Raw genomic sequence first — 15,977 nt, 5'->3', positions numbered from 1 at the left:
CAAACTGGAAAGTTTGATGCTACAACAAACTTTAACGTGGACCGATTGCGGGTGCTGCAGTCGGTTGCATGCCAAAACCAGAGGCCATACAACAGCCTCCGGGTCTGCCATGCATGGCAGCCTATGAGTACCAGCCGGAGGCCGGTCCTCATAGGCTTCCTGTCAGTGTGACTCTCAGCGTCACACTGACAGTTTATAACACGTTACACTACCTAGGTAGTGTAATGTATTATAGCATCTATCAGTGCTGCAGGTCTTCAAGTAAAACAAGTTAAAAAAAAAAAAAGTTATAAAAATGTTTTATAAAAGTGTAAAAACAGTTCTGGCGACAGAAATTGTGCAGAGTGTCCAAAAGCGGATAAGATCGGGCACCAATTATCAGTGCGACACCGGCCACATATCTATGAATTATTATTTATTTACCGCATGATTATAACCTCTTATTATGCCCTGATGTACTCTGCCCAGCTTACATATACCCCCACATTATAAACTAAAATACCAGCAAAACCCCAAATAGAACTATTACCAAGCAAAATCTGCGCTACAAAAGCCAAATGGCGCTCCCTCCCTTCTGAGCCCTACAGTTTGCCCAAACACCAGCTGACGTCCACATATATGACATTTTATATCCGGGAGAACCCGCTCAACATTGTATGAGGTATTTGTCTTCAGTGGCACAAACTGGGCACAACATATTGTGCCTTAAAATGGCATATCAGTGGAAAATTTTAATTTTCACTTTGCACCATCCGCTGCGCATTTACGCCTTCGCGCACCACGACTTAATAGCATGTCGTGGTGCGGGGGGTTATATATGGAGCGGGCTCATGCGCTGCGCCCGCTCCATATTCTGCAGGTGTCAGCTGTGTATTACAGGACTAACGGACAGGAACAGCGATCGCGCTGTTACAGGAGCCTGTAAAAATGACATTATACTGCAATACATTAGTAGTACATAAGCAAAAATTGGATCAGTCCTGAAAGGGTTAATTCATTTCTACTGAAAAAGCATTTATGACCACATGTGGAGTATTGCCGTACTCGGGAGAAATTGCTTTACAAATATTGGGGTGCTTTTGCCTGTTTTAACCTTTGTGAAAATTAAAAAATGCAACATTTTTGTGGAAAAAATGTTGATATTCATTTTCACGGCCTTAGGGCTTATCAAGACGAACGTATAATACGTCCGTGCTATGCGCGTGATTTTCACTCGCGTCGCACGGACCTATGTTAGTCAATGGGGCCGTTCAGACTGTCAGTGATTTTCACGCAGCGTATGTCCTCTGCGTAAAACTCACGACATGTCCTATATTTGCCAGTTTTTTGCACATCACTCACCCATTGAAGTCAATGAGTGCGTGAAAACCGCGCACGGCACCCGGACGCACTTCCGTGTGCCGCGCGTGATGCGCGCTACCAGGGGTGAACCTAGCCTGTCTGCCGCCTGAGGCGAACTATAAAAAGGCGCCCCCCCCCAAAAAAAAAAATCCATCTGAGTTTTCTCATTCCTAGCTTTACACATCGAACACGCTATATATACATTTTTTAAATAGGAAAGCATTTGATGTTTATTTGTTAGGCCGTGTTCACATGGAGTATTTTGACGAGTTTTTGGGCGCGGAAACCGCTCCGCAAAACTCGTCAAATACCGGCCGAAAATGCCTCCCGAGAAAGAAGGGACATGCCCTATCTTCGCGCGTTTAAGCCTCTGACCTCCCATTGACATCAATGGGAGGAAGAGAAAGGGTATTTTGCTGAGTTTTTTGCCCGTAGCACTCAATGGCCGCGAGCGAAAAACGCGGTGAAAATCGCGGCAAACGACGTGCAGGAAGGACAAAATTTGCCTCGAAATCCCAAACACAATTTTGAGGCAGAATTTTCCTCCTGCAAAAAACTCAGTGTGAACACAGCCTTAAAGTGCTGTTTGAAGTATGGAAAATATTTTAAGAATTTGTGGCGTCACTCTCTGCAATTACATTCAGGCCAGTCCAGGACGGATCGCCCTTAGCGCTGTTTTGAAGCGGCACGTCCTGGGCTGGCTTCTTTGATCTACCTGCTGTATTGTTGTGGTCTGCCTGTGCTGACTTGATGCCAGTGGTGGATTCATATGATCTTTGGCCCTGGGCTGTACACAAGTTATGGGCCCACATCCCACACGTAAGTATCACCTACATGTCAAAGTACATCACATGCCACTCTGCAGACTGTCTCTTACCCTGATCATCTGCTGCCGCACACACTTCCCCACAGCCCCCACCACAGTAATTTACATAGATTGTAAGACCAACATTACCAATAATACCCCCATACTGTTACTGAATAATACCCCATACTGTTACTGAATAATACCCCATACTGTTACTGAATAATACCTCCATACTGTTACTGAATAATACCTCATACTGTTACTAATACCCCATACTGTTACTGAATAATACCCCCATACTGTTACTGAATAATACCCCATACTGTTACTGAATAATACCCTATACTGTTACTGAATAATACCTCCATACTATTACTGAATAATATCCCCATACTGTTACTGAATAATACCTCCATACAGTTACTGAATAATACCCCCATACTGTTACTGAATAATACCCCCGCACTGTTACTGAATAATACCTCCATACTGTTACTGAATAATACCCCCATACTGTTACTGAATAATACCTCCATACTGTTACTGAAGAATACCTCCATAATGTTACTGAATAATACCTCCATACAGTTACTGAATAATACCCCCATACTGTTACTGAATAATACCTCCATAATGTTACTGAATAATACCCCATACTGTTACTGAATAATACCCCCATACTGTTACTGAATAATACCCCATACTGTTACTGAATAATACCTCCATAATGTTACTGAATAATACCACCAAACAGTTACTGAATAATACCCCCATACTGTTACTGAATAATACCTCCATAATGTTACTGAATAATACCCCATACTGTTACTGAATAATACCCCCATACTGTTACTGAATAATACCTCCATACTCTTACTGAATAATACCCCCATACTGTTACTGAATAATACCTCCATACTGTTACTGAATAATACCTCCATACTGTTACTGAATAATATCCCATACTGTTACTGAATAATACCCCCATACTGTTACTGAATAATACCTCCATACTGTTACTGAATAATACCCCCATACTGTTACTGAATAATACCTCCATACTGTTACTGAATAATACCACCATACTGTTACTGAATAATACCCCATACTGTTACTGAATAATACCCCATACTGTTACTGAATAATACCCCCATACTGTTACTGAATAATACCCCCATACTGTTACTGAATAATACCCCCATACTGTTACTGAATAATATCCCATACTGTTACTGAATAATACCCCCATACTGTTACTGAATAATACCCCCATAATGTTACTGAATAATACCCCCATACTGTTACTGAATAATACCCCCATACTGTTACTGAATAATATCCCATACTGTTACTGAATAATACCCCCATACTGTTACTGAATAATACCCCCATACTGTTACTGAATAATACCTCCATACAGTTACTGAATAATACCTCTATACTGATACTGAATAATATCCCCATACTGTTACTGAATAATACCTCCATACTGTTACTGAATAATACCCCCATACTGTTACTGAATAATACCCCCATACTGTTACTGAATAATACCCCCATACTGTTACTGAATAATACCCCCATACTGTTACTGAATAATATCCCATACTGTTACTGAATAATACCTCCATACTCTTACTGAATAATACCTCCATACTGTTACTGAATAATACCCCCATACTGTTACTGAATAATACCTCCATACTGTTACTGAATAATACCCCCATACTGTTACTGAATAATACCCCATACTGTTACTGAATAATACCTCCATACAGTTACTGAATAATACCCCCATACTGTTACTGAATAATACCCCATACTGTTACTGAATAATACCTCCATAATGTTACTGAATAATACCTCCATAATGTTACTGAATAATACCCCCATACTGTTACTGAATAATACCTCCATAATGTTACTGAATAATACCCCATACTGTTACTGAATAATACCCCCATACTGTTACTGAATAATACCTCCATACTGTTACTGAATAATACCCCCATACTGTTACTGAATAATACCTCCATACTGTTACTGAATAATACCCCATACTGTTACTGAATAATACCCCCATACTGTTACTGAATAATACCTCCATACTGTTACTGAATAATACCCCCATACTGTTACTGAATAATACCTCCATACTGTTACTGAATAATACCCCCATACTGTTACTGAAAAATACCCCATACTGTTACTGAATAATACCCCATACTGTTACTGAATAATACCCCCATACTGTTACTGAATAATACCCCCATACTGTTACTGAATAATACCCCCATACTGTTACTGAATAATACCCCCATAATGTTACTGAATAATACCCCCATACTGTTACTGAATAATACCCCCATACCGTTACTAAATAATACCCCCATACTGTTACTGAATAATACCCCCATACTGTTACTGAATAATACCTCCATAGTTACTGAATAATACCTCTATACTGATACTGAATAATACCCCCATACTGTTACTGAATAATACCCCCATACTGTTACTGAATAATACCCCCATACTGTTACTGAATAATACCCCCATACTGTTACTGAATAATACCCCCATACTGTTACTGAATAATATCCCATACTGTTACTGAATAATACCTCCATACTGTTACTGAATAATACCTCCATACTGTTACTGAATAATACCCCCATACTGTTACTGAATAATACCTCCATACTGTTACTGAATAATACCCCCATACTGTTACTGAATAATACCCCATACTGTTACTGAATAATACCTCCATACAGTTACTGAATAATACCTCTATACTGATACTGAATAATACCCCCATACTGTTACTGAATAATACCTCCATACTGTTACTGAATAATACCTCCATACTGTTACTGAATAATACCCCCATACTGTTACTGAATACCCCCATACTGTTACTGAATAATACCCCCATACTGTTACTGAATAATACCCCCATACTGTTACTGAATAATACCTCCATACTGATACTGAATAATACCCCCATACTGTTACTGAATAATACCCCCATACTGTTACTGAATAATACCCCATACTGTTACTGAATAATACCTCCATACTGTTACTGAATAATACTTCCATAATGTTACTGAATAATACCCCCAAACTGTTACTGAATAATACCCCCATACTGTTACTGAATAATACCTCCATACTGTTACTGAATAATACCCCCATACTGTTACTGAATACCTCCATACTGTTACTGAATAATACCCCCATACTGTTACTGAATAATACCCCCATACTGTTACTGAATAACACCGCAACACCATAACCACATAGTGACTGAATAATACCTTTATACTGTTACTGAATAATACCTTTATACTGTTACTGAATAATACTTCCATACGGTTACTGAATAAAACTACCAAACCATGATCGCATATTACTACAACATAGTGTCAGAAAAAACCCACCATACTGTTCGTGAATAAATCACACTATATATAGACCAATATTACCACCATATAGTGACCTTATAGAGGTAGATGCCAGTTATACACAAGATATCTGCAGACCATATAAGTGATTACAGTATAGTTATATCGAGTGACCATTGTGGCAAATTTAAGTTTTTAAAATTTTTATACTGCTTTTTTTTGGTAGGTTTCGCTGGAGCGTTTGGACTACGTCGTAGATTCATTGGACTACTCCGATGATCTACTTTTTAAAAAAAAATAAAATGGTGAAAGAGGGTTGCAAGGGGGAGTTTAGATTTCAATAAAAGTTTTTCTTATGTCTGTTTTTTTTAATACTTTATTATGGCCTTTGTAATGGCTGTTGTCTAATTGAGAGCGTCCATTACTAAGTAGGGGCTTAGTGTTAGCCAGTAAAAAGGCTATCACTAACCCCTATTATTACCCCGGTTCTCACTGCCGCGAGGGGAGTACGATCCAGTACCCGAACATCTGAAGCGACGGTAAGGCAGCAGGGCAGCCACAGGCTGGTTTTACCAGGCTGGGAAGGGATAAAAAACGTGGCCCTTCCCACCCTGGTGATGCTAGGCTGCAGCTGCTGTATTGTATCTGGCTGGTTGTGAAAAATAGCGGGAACCCCACGTCTTTTAAAAAAAAAAAATAATAGAAAAAAAATTACGTGAGATCCCCTCCATTTTTCATAACCAGCCAGATACAATAAAGCAGCAGCAGCCTAGCATTACCAGGGTGGGAAGGGCCATGGTTTTTGGCCATTCCGAGCCTGATAGTACCAGCCTGCGGCCACCCCAGTACCCGCCCTTCTCTTCAGACGGTCGGGTGCTGGATCGTACCCAGCTCTTCCCAGTACTCCTGGTGGCGGTGTGTACCGGGGTAATAATAGGGGTTAGTGCTAGCCTTATTACTGACTAACACTAAGCCCCTTCTTAGTAATGGACGCTCTCAATCAGACAGCAGCCATTACTAAGGCGGTAATGAAGTATTAAAAAACAGAGACATAAAGAAATGTATTTTATTGAAATGACTACTCTTCCACAGAATCCACTTTAACCATTTTATTAAAAATAAAAAAATAAAGCTTAAATCAGCGAAGTAGTCCAACGAATCTACGACGTAGTCCAAATGGTCCAGCGGAACCTGCAAAACAAAAATGAGCAGTATGAAAAATAAAAATAAAGTTGGCTGTCCCCACAGACGTACAAACATATGAATAAATAGCTACCTTCGGAAACATATTAAAATAATTAGAAAAATTAGGCCAATAAAATAAAACATATCAAATAAAAAAAAATAATTATAACACCTTTCTTTTAAAGAGAACCTTTCACCTCCCCATACATGTACAGCTGAGTGCAGTATGTAATGGGGAGGGCCGCACAAACTCTGGGGCACTTTAGATTTTTTTCTTAGCCTCCTTCGTTATTTAGATATCGGTGCTGTAATATTTGGCGCCCGATATTTAAATAACCCCATGAACTGTCAATGGGGAGGTAATTGGCAAGGGGGCGTGTAACATCGCCATGACACTGTCCAATCAGCTACGGTCAGCATTACAGCAAGAGCTGGAGAGAGCGCGTGCGCGCAGCTCCGCCACCACTAAGGAACACAAGAGGAGAATAAGAGTGTGAATTCTTCTTCTTCTGTTCCATGGCATCAGAGCTGTGTGCCCACGCACGCTCTCACTCTTTAGCTCTCGGCAGACAAGGACGATAAGACTGATCTCTCACCTGAGATCACAGTCTTGTACTTGCCTGCCGAGAGCTGAAGAGTGAGAGCGTGCGCGCGCACATGATCTCCTCTCTCCAGTTCTTGCTGTTGACATTGTCCGTAGCGGATTGGGCAGTGTCACAGCGATGTTACACGCCCCCTTGCCAATTACCGCCCCATTGGCAGTTCATGGGGTTATTTAAATATCGGGCGCCAAATATTACAGCACAGATATCTAAGTAAGGAAAGAGGGTAGGAAAAAATATATAAAGTGCCCCAGAGTTTGTGCAGCCCTCCCCATTACACGCTGCACTCAAATGAAAATCTGTGGGCAGGTGAAAGATTCTCTTTAAAGTGTAACAACTTTTTAGAAAACTTTTGACATGTCAGAAGTTTTGATCAGTGGGGTCCGAACACTGAGACCCCCCACTAGTCGCTAAAACGAAGCAGCAGAAGTGCTCGGGTGAGCGGTGTGCCGCTTCAATTCTGTTTGGCTTTCCTTGGAGCAGTGTACGGGCTCAATAGAAAGTCTAGGAGTCCATACACCACTCACTCGGCTGAAAGTCGATCATAAATGAAGCGGCACAGCGCTCACCCGAGCACTTCTGCTGCTTCGTTTTAGCGATCGGTGGGGGCCTCAGTGCTCGGTCCCCCACCGATGAAAACTTCAGACATGTCACTATGATATATAAAGATATCTATTAATGCGATTGGTGCAAATTTTTATTACTTTTTATTGAAAATTATTTGTACTTTTTAAGATACAGCTGCTTTGTATCCTGTATACAGAGCAGCTGTATATAGCGCTGAGACCTGAATGCATTAGGTCGCCTATTACTGATCACATCTAAGTTATGAACTTAGATGTGATCGGTAACAGCTCGATCCTGCAGGACTCGCTGACACTGAATCAGTCAGTCCCGCTGACCTGACGGATACAGCGCTATATACATTATATAAAATATTTATTTTAATTAGCGGGGGCAGGATTATGGGGAAGGATTAGGGCCTGTTCACATCAGCATTGGCTTTCCTTTCCGGGGTTCCGTGGGAGGTTTCCGTCGGGTGAACCCCGCAACGGAAAGTCAAACTGAAACCACAGCTTCCGTTTCAGTCACCATTGAAATCAATGGTGACGGAAACATTGCTAATGGTTTCCGTTCGTCACCATTCCGGCAGGTTTCCGTTTTTGTGACGGAATCAATAGCGCAGTCGACTGCGCTAATGGTGACAGAAACGGAACTGTGGTTTCAGTTTGACTTTCCGTTGCGGGGTTACCTCCGACGGAACCCCAGAACGGAAAGCCAACGCTGATGTGAACAGGCCCTAAGGCTTCTTTCACACTAGCATTAATATACGTTTACCTCTTTTCCGTCAGAGGAAGAGAGGATCAATACGTTAAACGGAAAGCAACGGTTCCATTAGAATTACCATTGCTTTCAATGGTAATTCTTTTGTATCAGTTGCTTTCCGTTTGTCTCCGTTCGCTAAGTTTCCGTTTTTTTTTAAAGGAAACAAAAAGTGCAGTCTGCAGAACTTTTATTTCCGTTCAAAAGAACGGAAACCTAGCGAACGGAGACAAACGGAAAGCAACTGATACAAAAGAATTACCATTGAAAGCAATGGTAATTCTAATGGAGCCGTTGCTTTCCGTTTAACGTATCGATCCTCTCTTCCTCTGACAGAAGAGAGGTAAACGTATATTAATGCTAGTGTGAACAAAGCCCAAAACAAAATATTAATATAAAAATACAAAAACCCAGCAGGGATTTGAACCAGCAACCTTCCATGTGAAAGGCAGACAAGCTAACCACTACACTATAGAAGCTGTCATAGTCAAAGTGTCTGAAACTGTAGTAATTGAGGGTTTATTATTAGTCTCTCCTGTCTCTGCTGCGTGTGGGCGTTTTACTGACAGCAGAGGGCTCTATAGGGGGGAATTATCCCCCCACCATAGAGCCCTGACTAGTTACTATACTGAAAGTTTAGGGGGGTCTGAGCATCTGACTGACTGCTCTAAAGGGGGGGGCAGAATCCCCCCCCCTATAGAGCTCTCTGCAGTAAGTCAGACAGACGCTCAGACCCTCCCCCACCCACACTAATCCTTCCATTATAGTGATGTGAGGGCTCTATGGGGTGGATTATTCCAGCCCCATAGAGCCCTCTGCTGTCGGTAAAATGCCCAGACTCCCCCTTGCAGTATACTCACGTCACGGATCCAGGTCCCAGCAAGGCAGGACTTACCTCGTGCTGCTCGTGCTGCTCGTCGCTCCTCCTGCAGACTTGCTCCTCTCTGGCTGCATGTGCTGTGTACAGCGTCAGAGAGGAGGAGGAGTGTTACAGACGTTTGGCACGTCTGCTATGTGCGTCTGCATGGCCCCTCCCCCCGGTCCAGTCCGTCCCGGGCTGAAAATGCCGCCCCCCCCCCCCCCCCGGTTTGGGTAGGTGGTGCCGCCTGAGGCCGTCGGCTCACCTGGCCTCATGGCAGATGCGGCACTGCGCGCTACAGTAGTCAAAACTATGAATGAAAACAGAAAAGCACCACGTTCTTTTCTGTTTACAAACATAAAAACAGAGTATCATAATGATGGCGGCTACGTGAAAATCACGCAGCCACGCATCATATGCTGATGACACACGGAGCTTTTGTGGACCTTTTGCGCGCGCAAAACGGCACATTTTTTGCGCGCGCAAAACGCACACGCTCGTGTGAAACCTGCTTAATTCTAATAGATTCTGCAAAAGACCTGTGGGGTCTAAATGCTCACTGTTCCCCTAGATAGATTCCTTAAAGGGTGTAGTTTCCCAAATGGGGTCAGTTTTGGAGTGTTTCAACTGTTTTGGTAACTCAGGGGCTTTGCAAATGCAACATGACACCCATAAACTATTCCAGCTGTCGTGGAAATCAATGGCTCAAAATATATTAGACTGAAATTCATACGAGTCCAAACAGACTCTCAGGCCAGGCCCCATTATTCAGTATCCTAATTAGGATATTTCACCGATATATATCGAGAGAGGAGAAGAAAACACACAGACGCTGCTGATATGCTCAAAATACTCCTCTGAAAGTTTATTTCCAAGCTCAAACTGTAATACTGAAATTCAGAAGGGGTGTAGGCTTGAGGTTAACCAATCAGAGACAATGTGAGAATATTTGTTATTCAGTACAAAGCATACAATAAAATACATCCCAGATACATCATTATAATTCTTCACACATCAGGTTTGCAGGGGGCCTTATCTCTCTTGGGCAGAATGTCCCCGTAAGATGGCTCTCCCACACGCATTCTTGGCCCTCCCTTCTCACTCCCTGTTTCTTCTCTGCAAGTTTCGCATGGGAACCAAGGTCAAAGATAAAACATACGAAATCAACATTACTTGTATTAAAGGAACAATGTCTTTCCTATTCACTACAAAAGAACCAAGATGGGAACTCCAGACAAGATGGCTGCTGCACGAAACTAAATCATTAGAACATTATCATAATCACTTTCATATAATACATATCTTAGTAATTCGGCATCCTGCTTGATAATTCATAATGTAATTTCATACAGAGAATATAAGCAAATAAACCATCCTTCACACAGCTAAATTTGAGCTCCAAATGCCAAATATTGTTCCTTCCCTTCTGAGTCCTGCCGTGGGTCCAAACAGCAGTTTATTATCACATATAGGGTATTGCTGTAATCAAGACAAATTGCTTTACAAATTTTGGGGTGCTTTTTCTCCTTTATTCATTGTAAATATTAAACATTTCTATGTTTTTTCAGACAAAAGTAGATTTTCATTTTCACGGTCTAATTCTACTAAATTCAGCAAAAAACAGTGGGGCCAAAATGCTAACTATACCCCTAGAAAAATTCCTTGAGGGGTGTAGTCTCCAAAATGGGGTCACTTTTTGGGGGTTTCCACTGTTTTGGTCCCTCCAGGGTGTTGCAAACGCGACATGGCACTGAAAACTATTCCAGCAAAATCTGCGCTCCAAAATTCAAATGGCGCTCCTTCCCTTCTGAGCTCTGCTGTGGGTGCAAACAGCCGTTTAGTACCACATATAGGGTATTGCCGTAATTGGGAGAAGTAGCTTTACAAGTTTTGGGTGCTTTTTATTCTTTATTCCTTGCAAATATTTTTTTTTAATATATTTTTTCAGAGAAAAAGTAGATTTTCACTTTCACAGACAAACTCCAATAAATATAGCAAAAGACCTGTGGGGTCAAGATGCTAACTTTACCCCTAGATAAATTCCTTGAGGTGTGTAGTTTCCAAAACGTGTCACTTTTGGGGGATTTCCACTGTTTTGACTCAGCAAGACCTCTTCAAACCTGACATGGTGCCTAAAATATATTCTAAAAAAACGAGGCCCCAAAATCCACTAGGTGCTTCTTTGTTCTGGGGCTTGTGTTTCAGTCCATTATCACACTAGAGCCACATGTGGGATATTTCTAAAAACAGCAGAATCTGGGCAATAAATATTGAGTTGTGTTTCTCTGGTAAAACCTTCTGTGTTACAGAAGAAAATGGATTACAAATGAATTTCAGCAAAAAAAATAAAATTTGTAAATTTCCCCTCTACTTTGCTTTAATTCCTGTGAAACGCCTAAAGAGTTAGGGTATGTGCACACACACTAATTACGTCCGTAATTGACGGACGTATTTCGGCCGCAAGTCCCGGACCGAACACAGTGCAAGGAGCCGGGCTCCTAGCATCATACTTATGTACGACGCTAGAAGTCCCTGCCTTGCTGCAGGACAACTGTCCCGTAGTATAATCATGTTTACAGTACGGGACAGTTGTCCTGCAGCGAGGCAGAGACTTCTAGCATCGTACATAAGTATGATGCTAGGAGCCCGGCTCCTTGCACTGTGTTCGGTCCGGGACTTGCGGCCGAAATACGTCCGTCAATTACGGACGTAATTAGTGTGTGTGCACATACCCTTAAGAAACTTTCTGAATGCTGTTTTAAATACTTTGAGGAGTGCAGTTTTTAATATGGGGTGATTTATGGGGTCTATCTAGTACATAAGGCCCTCACAGCCACTTCAGAACTGAACTGGTCCTTGAAAAATAACCTTTTGAAATTTTCTTGAAAATGTGAGAAATTGCTGCTAAAGTTCTAAGCCTTGTAACGTCCTCGAAAAATAAAATAATGTTCAAAAAACAATGCAAATATAAAGTAGACATATGGAATATGTGAAATAGTAACTATTTTGTGTGGTATTACTATCTGTTTTACAAGCAGATACATTTAAAATGAGAAAAACCATAATTTTTGCACGTTTTCTTAAAATGTTGGTGTTTTTCACAAATAAGCAATGAATTTATTGACCAAAGTTTCCACTAGCATAAAGTACAATATGTCACGAGAAAACAATCTCAGAATCGCTTGGATAGGCAAAAGCATTCCAGAGTTATCACCACATAAATTGACACATGTCAAATTTGAAAAAATGGGGCTGGTCCTGAAGGCCAAAATGAGCTCGGTCCTGAAAGGGTTACACTGATCACATAACTGCACGTGGGGAAGCGGCAATAGACCGCATCCCACGACATACAGTTGCGTGAAATTGCGCAAAGAGGTTAAAGCACTGCTGACCAAAGCTTCAAAGAGGAATGCCTGTAACAGGGTTAGGCGGTGCAATGCCGCAGGACAATATTATTTTTTCTCAATAAAATTCCTCCTTCAATGTCTGTTGTGGGATTGCGCCATAGGCCGTCGCCTACCCTCGCCTACTTTGGTCCCTGCCCTGTGTGCAGCAACCCGAATTTCTCCGCACTAAACTCATCATACAATGTCTTTATAGAACTTAATTTGTGCACAGGGGCAAAGTCATGATGTAATAGGAAAGGGCCTTCCCCAAACTGTTGCCATACAGTTGGAAGCATACAATTGTATAAAATGTAATTTTTTTTCCAGTGAAGGGTAATGTTAATACTACAGTATTCAGAGGCCTAGCCCAAATCATGAAAAAATATTATCCATTATCCCTCCTCCACCAAATTTTACCCTATGCATTCCAGTAGGTAGCATTCTCCTGGCATCTGCCAAGCCCAAAATCGTCTATCCGACTGCCAGACAGAGGAGCATGATTCATCACACCACAGAACAGCTCTCCACTTCTTCAGAGCACAGCGGTGGAATGCCTTACACCACTCCAGCCGATGCTTGGCATTGTACACAGTGATCTTAGGCTTGTGTGTAGCTGCTTAACCATGGAAATCCATTTCATGAAGCTCTTGACACACAGGGGAGAATTTATTAAGACTGGCGCTTCATACACCAGTTTTAATATAAAGAGAGTTGGAGCAAAATGCGCCTATAGAATTAAGAGGCGCACGCCTCTTAATTAACCCCTTCATGAATGCCATACGGCTATGTACTTTCTAACTGCCGATGTACCGTGCAGTTAGCACGTATATAGACGTTTGAAGAGTGCATCGGGGCTTAATGAGTGCAGAAGCTGCTTCAGCGTGAGCAGCTCTGCACTAATCTGTGTGTCGGCTCCCTATACAAGTACTGTCACCTCTTGTTTCATAAAACAAACGTGTTTTTTTTTAATGAAACTAAAGTTACAAGTGCAGTTCTGCTCACAATGAAGCAGTCTGCACTTTTCTCTCTCTCTCCCGTGTGTATCGGAACCTCCCCCCTCCTTCTCCCTCGGTTGGCTTCTAGCCAGAGCCAGTGTGCTTATCTGGGCAGATAAGGTACCAAAAGTTTGGTTTTAACTCTTTAGTCTTTTTCTTTCTCCTGGAGAGTGAAGAAGGCTAAGGCTGGGTTCACACGACCTATTTTCAGGCGTAAACGAGGCGTATTATGCCTCGATTTACGCCTGAAAATACGGCTCCAATACGTCGGCAAACATCTGCCCATTCATTTGAATGGCTTTGCCGACGTACTGTGCCGACGACCTGTAATTTACGCGTCGTCGTTTGACAGCTGTCAAAAAGACGACGCGTAAAATTACAGCCTCGTCAAAAGAAGTGCAGGACACTTCTTGGGACGTTTTTGGAGCCGTTTTCTCATAGACTCTGTGACGATCGCCGATCTCAGGTCACGTCACAGGGGTGAACTACACTACTGAGTTTATTAATTTACCTCATAAATCCACGCCCACCTACTCTAGATGACAGGATTATGCTAAATTACTCCCGTAGTTTCCAACACCCCAATAATTTATACCACAGTATGCTACCACCACCTATACTTATCTAGGCAATAGGGGCCTAAGTCTCTATGTTCCCTTAACACCAGTTCCTATAACACAGGTTATCTAAATTGAACATAAAATACAGGTAACGTTCCTCACCTTCGGAAGATTAAGTTCTGTAAGACTACAAGGAAGAGACTTATAAATATTTCAGATTTAATACACAATAGTGCAGTGCAATACATAAAATAGTTGTCAGAATAAAAGATAAAAAATATACATACAGTTACAATGCAATCAAACAGTTTATGAAAATAAAAGGGATAAAAGAAACAGAACAAAACCTTACTGATGTACAGCGGCGATATCCTGGCTGTGGGGACAGCTGAAAATATGGTCAGTCACTCCAACCGAGATATGGATCCCCAACGACTGACACTGACCCTCACTTCTCATAGCATTTTAAACCCAGTTTTTTCCCTCCAGTTCACTGGCTGGTGATGTCACTGAGAGGAGGCTGTTCATATGATAATGAAGGGTACTCCTCCCATTACACAGTTGTATTTGTATAGAGAAACATATAAGTGGTCATGTGTCCTTGCAGGAATCCCCTAGAAATATAATATTACCTGCATTCACCTGTGCAGACATTTACCAACCAGGGCATATCAAACACCACTATAATAGGCCCATGTTTTTAGCCAATAGCCAATCCCCGGTAGTTCCTCTGAGGGTAGGGATCTGAATTTGACATATATATGAGGGCTATTTTCCCTGATCATAACTAGCTATGTGGGTCATTACAAATATAAATTATGACGGGGTTTGCCTTGATGTATCATACTTTCTTTGAACACCATGCCATTCTCCCATGTTTCTCCTGGTCCACAGACAGACACACCACAGGCATCCATTTGCATAGCTTTAGATGTTTGGTCAGGATGTTTGGTCAGCCCTAGTGACAAATCCTTAATCAGCACATCTCGCACCTTGGTGAGGAAAGAGCCAATTAAACATTTGTCAGACAGTGGACATCCTTTGATGGCCAAAGATCTGCATTTCCTATGCAAATCAGATGTATCTTCTGTGTCAGAGGGAGTTATGAAATTACCTCCTAGTAACCTACTTTTGATTCTCTTACCTATAACACCACACCTCCCCCCTTAAGACATGGCATGGGATCATTGATATAGCCATCAATATCCCAAGCCGATCTCCGCAGCTTCCCCCTGGCGCGATAACAGCATCTGCGTTGCCATGCTCACTGCCCTTTTTGTGCTGGATAGTGAAATCATATTGTTGCAAGGCTAAACTCCATCTCAGCAGCTTCCCGTTATCACCTGCTACCCTGTGCAACCAACTAAGTGGGTTGTGGTCGGTCACTACGGTAAATCTGCGCCCATAGAGGTATGCCTGTAATTTCTGCAAGGCCCATACAATGGCCAAACATTCCTTCTCTACAGTGGCATACGCAACCTCCCTCGGTAGAAGCTTTCTGCTCAAAT

Source organism: Rhinoderma darwinii, chromosome 2, assembly GCF_050947455.1.
Source record: "Rhinoderma darwinii isolate aRhiDar2 chromosome 2, aRhiDar2.hap1, whole genome shotgun sequence".
Classification (NCBI taxonomy): Eukaryota; Metazoa; Chordata; class Amphibia; order Anura; family Rhinodermatidae; genus Rhinoderma; species Rhinoderma darwinii.
The sequence above is the reverse complement of the archived record's forward strand: the minus strand, read 5'-3'. Positions refer to the sequence as shown.